This window comes from Tasmannia lanceolata, unplaced genomic scaffold, assembly GCF_043159265.1.
Source record: "Tasmannia lanceolata isolate RefF3 unplaced genomic scaffold, GAP_Taslan_0.1 ptg000015l, whole genome shotgun sequence".
Taxonomy (NCBI): Eukaryota; Viridiplantae; Streptophyta; class Magnoliopsida; order Canellales; family Winteraceae; genus Tasmannia; species Tasmannia lanceolata.
This window is the reverse complement of record NW_027518692.1, coordinates 14,675,198-14,683,860: the sequence shown is the minus strand read 5'-3', so window position 1 is coordinate 14,683,860 and position 8,663 is coordinate 14,675,198.

Genomic DNA, 8,663 nt, shown 5'->3' with positions numbered 1-8,663 from the left:
CTCTCTTGAAGTCTTCCATATAAGATCCCTACCTAGTCCTTTTGTTAAGGAATCAGCCAAATTTCCTTTGACTTTACATAGCTTATCGTGACAGCCCCATGGTTTAGTTGTTCCCTCACGTAGCTATGTCTCAAACTAATATGTCTAGACTTCCCATGATGAACTTTATTGTAAGCATGTAACAATGCTGCTTCATTATCACAAAATATTGATATAGCAGCCATAGGCTTAGACCATAATGGAATTTCCAATAATAAATCTCTAAGTGATTCAGCTTCTTAACTAATATGTCTAGACTTCCCATGATAAACTTTATTGTAAGCACGTAACAATGCTGCTTCATTATCACAAAATATTGATATAGCAGCCATAGGCTTAGACCATAATGGAATTTCCAATAATAAATCTCTAAGCGATTCAGCTTCTTTGATTGCCGTTGCTAAAGCAACAAACTCAGATTCCATTGTAGAATGAGTTATTAAAGTTTGTTTCTTTGATCCTCAAAAAATAACACCTCCTCCCAAAGTGAATATCCATCCACTTGTGGACTTAGTTGAGTCATAATCTGTTACCCAACTAGCATCTGTATAACATTCCAAAACTGCGGGATACTTACCATAACAAAGTGAGTAATTCATTGTGCTCTTTAAGTACTTAAGTACTCTATATACTTCATTCCAATGAATTTCACTTGGATTATGAGTATACCTACTCAAAAGTCCAACTACAAATGCAATATCTGGTCTTGTACACTACATAGCATACATTAAGCTACCTATTACACTTGCATATTCCATTTGTTTAATTGGAGGCTCTTTGTTTGGTGATAACTTGATAGAAGAATCATATGGAGTTGAAACTGCTTTACAATCTTCATGATTGAATTTTTTTAACAATTTCTCAATATATGACTTTGAGTTAAAGAAATGAAATCAGAAGTTCTAGTATTTTTTATACCCAATATTACATTAGCTTCCCCCATATCATTTATATCAAACTTTGATGATAAGAAAGTTTTAGTCTCAGATATTACATTTTCATTAGTACAAAAAATTAACATATCATTAACATATAAACAAATTATAACACCATCCCCTTTACTAAATTTAGAATAAACACACTTGTCAGATTCATTTATTCTAAAACCATTGGAAACAACCACTTGATCAAATCTTTTGTGCCATTGTTTAGGAGCTTGTTTAAGGCCATATAAAGATCTTACAAGTTTACAAACTTTCTTTTCTTAGCCTTCCATAACAAACCACTCCAGTTGTTCTATATAAACTTCCTCTTCTAAATAACTATTTAGAAAAGCTGTTTTAACATCCATTTGATGTATCTTTAACTTAGAGATGGATGCTAATGCAAGCATAACTCTAATACTACTAATTCTAGCAACCGGTGCATATGTGTCAAAATAATCAATTCTTTGTTTTTGTCTAAAATCTTTGGCTACAAGTCTTACGTTATACTTGTCAATGGATCCGTCGGCTTTACCCTTTTGTTTGAAAATTCATTTACAACCAATCAGTTTACTACCAGGAGGTAAATCCCCCAAAATTCAGGTTTTGTTTGTCATAATAAAATCGATTTCATCATTAATTGCTTCTTGCCAAAAAGCATAATCTCGAGATGTAATAACTTCTCCTTGGTTCAATATCTTCATCCATTATAGGACGAGGATGCGGTTCAATTAAGGGTTGATGTTCAAGTTCATTTTTACCTTCATCACTTGAATGTTCTGTTTCCCTTAATTTTGAGAATGAATTCTCAAAGAATTCTGCATCTCTTGATTCCATAATTATATTTTGACTAACAGAATTCGTAGATTCCATAGTCAAAAATCTATATGCTTGGCTATTCTGAGCATAGCCAATGAAGACACATTCAATCGCCTGATTGCCAAGTTTTGATTGTTTTGGATCAGTGAGCCTAACTAATGCTCTACATCCCCATACTTTGAAATGATCAAGGGAAGGCTGTCTCTTTTTCAAAACTTCATATGGAGATATTTTTGTCTTTTTATGAGGTATACGGTTAAGTATATAACATGTCGTCATTAAAGCTTCAGCCCATAAATTCTTGGGCAATTCAGAAGTATTAAGCATAGAATTAACCATTTCTGCTAAAGTCATATTTTTTTCTTTCTGCCACACCATTTTGCTGAGGACTATATGGGGCTGTAGTTTGATGTATTATTCCATAAGTTTCACAGAAATCATTAAAGGAGATGTATTCTCCACCTCTATCAGATCTAAGAATTTTAATCTTACGATCCAATTGATTTTCAATTTCTGCCTAATAGACTTTAAATTTTTCTAAAGCCTCATCTTTAGTCCTAAGCAAATAAACATGTGAATATATTGAATAATCATCTATAAAAGTACTAAAATATAATTTACCCCCTGGTCAAGTGACCCTCTAATTCACATATATCAAAATGCACAAAATCTAACAATTGTGAATTTCTAGTCACACTTTTAAATATTTTCTTAGCAATTTTCGATTGAATCCATATAGGACACTTTTCTATATCAGAATAATCTAAAGTAGGCAACAAATTTAATTTACTCATGCATTTCATACTCCGATAATTCACTTGTCCTAATCTAGAATGCCATAAATTAATTGAAGACACGATATAAACAGAAGATGTGCATTTATTCATTGTGTTTAACTTGTACATGCCATTTGATACATATCCTTGACCAACATAAATGCCACATTTGGACAAGATCATACAATCAGACTCAAACAGAACTTTAAGTCCATATTTGCTTAAAAGACTAACAGAAATCAAATTCTTTGTTATCAAAGGAACATGATGAACATCATTCAAAGTCAAAGTCTTTCCGAATGTGAGCTTGAGAACCACTTTGCCTTTGCCTACTACCTTTGCAAGTGAAGAATTTCCCATGCATAGAATTGTAGTCATCTTTAATAGGTTCATAAGTCTCAATCAAATTCTTGTTCCTTGCAACATGTTTAGTAGCTCCAGAATCTACCCACCAGTCCATATCATCATTAATCATATTCACTTCCGAAATGACCGCAACAATGTCTTCATTTTGCACCAAGTTTGCTTGATTCTTTGCTTCATTTTCCTTGAGATAAACTCAACATTGTTTCTTGAAATGTCCAGTTTTCCCACATTTCCAGCAATCTTTATCACTCTTGGATTTCTTGGATGAAGAATTTGTTGAACCATTTCTTTTTCTCTTGTGACCTTTACGTTGAGATGCATTTTCTATAACAAGAGCCTTTTGATTATTTCCTTCTAATTCCAGATTATCCAAATTGCGAGAATTTTCTTCAATTTGAAGATATTCTATAAGCTCTTGCATAGTCATTTCATCTCTCTTTTGTTTCAATTCCTTACGGCAATCTTTCCAAGTCATAGGTAACTTAGAAATAATAGTGGATACTTGAAAAACTTCATCTAAGTTACGACCCTCAGATATTAATTAATTCATAATAAACTGTAGTTCAAGAACTTGGGCCATAACAGACTTATTATTTACCATTTTATACTCAAATAATTGACTTACTCGGAACTTTTTGTGGCCAGCATCTTCAGACTTGTATTTATTGTCTAGATCCTCCCAAAGTTGCCTTGCCGTTCCATCAGCGAACTTTGCAGCATGTACATCATAGAGAATGTTTGACAGTGCATTCAAAATGTGCCCTTTGCACATGAAATCATCTTCACTCCATTTAAGCCTTTTTGAAGTTTCATCAGATGTCTCTTCTGCCTTCTCTTCGGATTTATTTTCTGTCAGTACATACGTTAACATCATACCAGTAAGGAAAAAGAACAATATCCTTTCCAACGCTTGAAAAAGGTTCCATCAAACTTATCTAGTTTGCCAATCTGATGTTGGATTGACGACTTTCCATTAATCTCCTCCATTGTCAATTTCTGTCTTAAGATTGTTATAAATATTGAATGAAGAAAATTAATGCCTAAATCGAACGTAATTCGTTCTCTCCTTAAGACAAAATTTTCCCCTTATAAATCTGCAAAAGGTAATCAGCAAATCTGCCTCCCAAGATAATTTAGGCCCAGAAATTAATCTGTTTCAGTTACAAAATTGCAGTTTTGTAATTGAAGCAAAACTACAGAAGTAATAGAGATGAGAGAATGAATCTGAAGAAGTTATTTGAATTGAATCATAGCCTACATATTTATAACCAACCAATAGTCACTTTCTATAGACATGTCTTATTTAAACATCATCAATGAATAGACATGTCTATTGTCTTTTTATTCGAATCAATGCATCTTTACAGAACATATGTGTCTGTTCACTTTTTACAGACATGTCTATTAGAATCAATGCATTATTTCAGAACCGATGTGTCTGTTCATTTGAACAGATGCACCATTTCATAACAGATGTGATTGTTGGTATAAAATCCTGACTATTCACCAAAGATTGCAATGCTTAAGTATAGAATCATGACTGTTCACTAAAGATTGCAACTTTTCAAAAATATTGCTTTATGAATTTTGAAAAATCCTAACAATATACCACCTTCCTTTTTTCCGAAATGGTGGAATTTTATTAGAAAGGCAGGACCAAGACGGTCATGATAGCAAAGAGAACAAGAAACAGAAAAAATAATATAGCTCAATGGGATGAGAAATCAAAATTCTCTAACGCCGATCTAGACTCTCCCGCCCGAGCTAGCTGGTCTGCATCTTCATTTGTCGATCTCCTGACATGATGAAATTGGACTAAGTAATCCTCCACTCGGTCGAGGATCTCATCGAATCTCTACCCAGAGGGGGGGGGGTTCTCTTCTCCATCCATCTGATGACATTGAGGGAATTTCCACTATAAGATTGTCTAACTCTCCGCCCTCCAAGAGTCTAATACCCTGGAGAATCGCTCTAATGTCCACCTCGTGGTTCCTTAACACTTACCGGCCCAAAGAATGCCCACAATGTAGCACCATTTTCATTTCTAAGAACCCCTCAAATACCTGACGGCTCCAAGTTACCCAAACTAGAGCCATCAAAACTAAGTTTCCTCCATCCAGGATCAAGAGGTTTCCATCGAGAGGGAAAATCTCCTCACGGTCCTGCTAAGACAAATCTCCTTCCAGCATCTTCTGATATCTGAGGCCAAATACAATCTAAAATTAGGAAGGGCTTTTAGTCATCTCCTAGCTTTAGCCTAGGAGATGACTAAAGCTATGATCATCGCAAAAGACGAACAAACACTTTTAGACATGTTCTTAAACAGGCGAGCATTTCTCTCTTACCAAAGGAGCCATATAGAAGCCAAGCCCAGGGATTCCTCTGATGCTATATTGGCTGATCGAAGAGATTCCATTAATCGCAAGTCACATCTAAGTTGACCATGATGGCTTTTGTGATGATGGTATTTGTTTGAAAATTCAACCTCTAAATAAGTGTATATTTGTCATTTGAGCCGCCATTTTATTGACCAAGATGAAGTTCCATTTTAGAAGCGTTTTCCGAAGTTAATATCATTTGCAAAGGGAAATGATTTCAACACAAACATGTTTTGATACAAGACGCTCATGTTTCTTGTCTTTTAGTATTTAAAGAGTTGTAAAGGGGTCTTTGTCGTTCCCAAAAAGCACTTACGTGACAACTAAATGCTAAAAGACAAGATACATGAACGTAGGGGTGGTTATTTGGTTATAACCGAACTGAAATACCTATTTTCAACTAACCGAAATAATTTCGGTTAGCAAAAATCCCTAACCAAAACCGAAACCAAAATTTCATTGACCCGAAACTAACTGAACCGGAATAAATATTTCGGTTAATGGTTAGTTCGGTTATAACCGAATTATGAACCCCATTTCGGTACAAGTATTCCCTAAAAAAATGGCCATTAATAAGTTGAAAAAAAAAATTGTTAGAGAGAGAGAAAGAGATACAGAGAGAACTGTTGAGAAAAACTCACCAAGTGCAGCAAAAAGAAGAAGAAAATCATAAAAAAGAAACACAAAAAAATGTTTGTTGAGAAGAACCCACAAAAAAGAGAGAGAAAAATCATGAATGCTTCCACATTTCCTTGTTTGATACTTGTTGCTGGATTCCAAGAGGATAAATGTATCCATAAGTAATTTTCGATTGAAGAAGAAGAAGAAGGTGAGTATGTTGAAGAAAATTGGATGATTGCCTCTTAAGAAACCTCAATCGAAGAAGGCGAGGGTTTGTATTAGGGTTTGGAAGAAAAAAAACTTTCTTAGGAAGATTAGGAAAAAAAAACTTCGATGGAGGAGAAGAAGACGAGGATGTTGAAGAGCTTCGGTGGAGTTGCCAAGGAGAGAAACTAAGAAAGGCGGAGAGGCGGGGGCTGTGGAGTTGCCGAGTTGAAGAGCTTCGTTGGAGGGAGGCGGCGGTGACAAAAAGTCAAAAACCCTAACTCTCTCTATGAAGTGTGAAGTAGAGAAGATAAAATAAAACCCTATTTCTCGACACGCTAGCAAATCCCGTATATACTCGCTAGCAAATCGCGTATATAGAGAATTAGTGCTAAGCTAAAAATGCGATAAGCTCTCTTTCTTAAAGTTTAACAGCTAGCAAAAAAATTATAAACTATTATATTTTGCTGGGTTTTCGTTGACGTGGAGGTAGAAATTAATGGTCTGGAGGTTAATATTATATTATATATGCAATGAATGAGACATAAATGCTCTCTAGGTTAATATTATATATAATATAATATTAACCTCTAGACCATTAATCCTTAAAAAAAAATGATTGCCACTTTATTTGAGAAAAGATCTCCAGGAAACAAATTTCTAGAGGTGAAGTCCACGCTAGGATCAATTAGCAGCCACCTTTACCAAAGCACTTAGTCATCTTAAGTTTCAAATTTACAACCCGTACGAAGTTGGCATGTTGGCTTGCGCCGTGGGCTTGCTCCCTACTTACTCGAGTTCAACTTCCCTAGGCATACCCGATGCACATGGTTTACGGTTGATTGCACGCACAGTCCTGCCCTAAAATGGGGTAGGGATACCCAATGTGATAAAAAAAAGAAGGTTTCAAAGCACTCATGTTAAGGTGGGCATAAATGATATCTACGCTTGCTTGAGTGAGAGTACTAAGAGATAATATAGCTATAAGAAGTTATATATTTGCCCCTTTCCTTACTTGGGCCACCCGATTCTAGTATAAAAGGGTAGTCATAAATACACTAGAGGGGACTAGGGAAAGGTGAATATGTCACTTCCTTTGTGGTATTCATCTATCTGCAATGGGGTTATCTGTAAGCCCAATGGTTTCCACCTTGGCATTCCCATCTTATTTTGATGATTCCAATACACAAGTGATTTATGATCACTAATGTGTTTGATTATCTAAGTTGTAGATCACATTGGTGCTAAGATAACATTGCTTGGATTGAGGCCAAGAAGATCTCATTGGACCACATCATGAAAGCCAAGGTCATCGGAGTCCAAGACGAATGAAGACTTGAAGAATCGCATTGAAGATCGAAGTCATTTTAGATTGTAAAAGATCCAATCTTAAATTAGATTTTAGAGGCATAATTAAGTTAATCTCACACACCCTAAATGTATAAGAGATTGTCTTTGTGGAGTTCCAACACCTTGGAACCCTCATAGCGATCCCAACTTAGGGTAGAGTTGGAAGCCCAAGAAACAAGAAATGAAAATCTGCTTGACATAGGCTTCTCGGAACTCCGAGAAATGGTCCAGTAGCATTTTTTCATTTTCTGTTTGTATTCCCGGAACTCCGAGATTTTTTCTCGGAACTCCGAGACCACTATAACGGGAAGAAAAATAGCCGTTTGGTTTTTTGCCAGAATTACCACTATACCCCTCAAACGGTCATATTTGGTTTTTCTATATATATGGGCATTCTAAACTTCCCAATAATCAATCCTAACACTCTAAAACTTCATTTGAACATCCAAAGAGTGAATTAAACTTGATTATGCCTCTCATCCTCTAAGATTAGGATTTGGATCATAGGCTTAAATTTGTACATCCTCTACAAAGTTGTAAACCCTTGTGAGGGATTGTTTTTAGTTCTTTCTTTCTTTATCAAGATTGTATTCGGGCGAGTGTTCGGAGAAGCGTAGCCCACTCTCCGTGGTGAAGATTGCCACCAAGGTTAAAGGTAATCGGAATTTGTAATCGGCACCGATCTTCGCCGAAGTTAAGAAGATCACATAGTGAAGCCATCAACGGGTTTGGTTGGTGGAGTGGAGCAGGCCTCGCATTTTGAGGACCGAACCACTTTAAATCTCGGGTGCACTCTCTCTTGAACTCTTGCTCTTTATTTGCATTGCACCTTTAGATTTAGCTTGTGTGCTTGAATTTCATTGTTGATCTCTTAATCTTCTAAATTAGGTTTGAATTTTCAAAAGGCTAAAACTTGCTAGCAACCTAATAATTTTCACTCCTCATTAGTTGCCAATTCGGGACCACCCTTGGATTTTCATTATCATTCATTAGGAATATAATGGCATCTATAATATGAGGAATGATAGATGCGAGGGCTCTCTTTATGTGAGGGCCAGAAAAAGGGCCCTTGAATACATCCACGTCATTTTCGGTAACCGCTTGAGAAACTGAATTCAGTTGCACTTTATGACGTGGATGTATTCAAGGTCCCTTTTCCGGCCCTTGCATAAAGAGACGTGGATGTA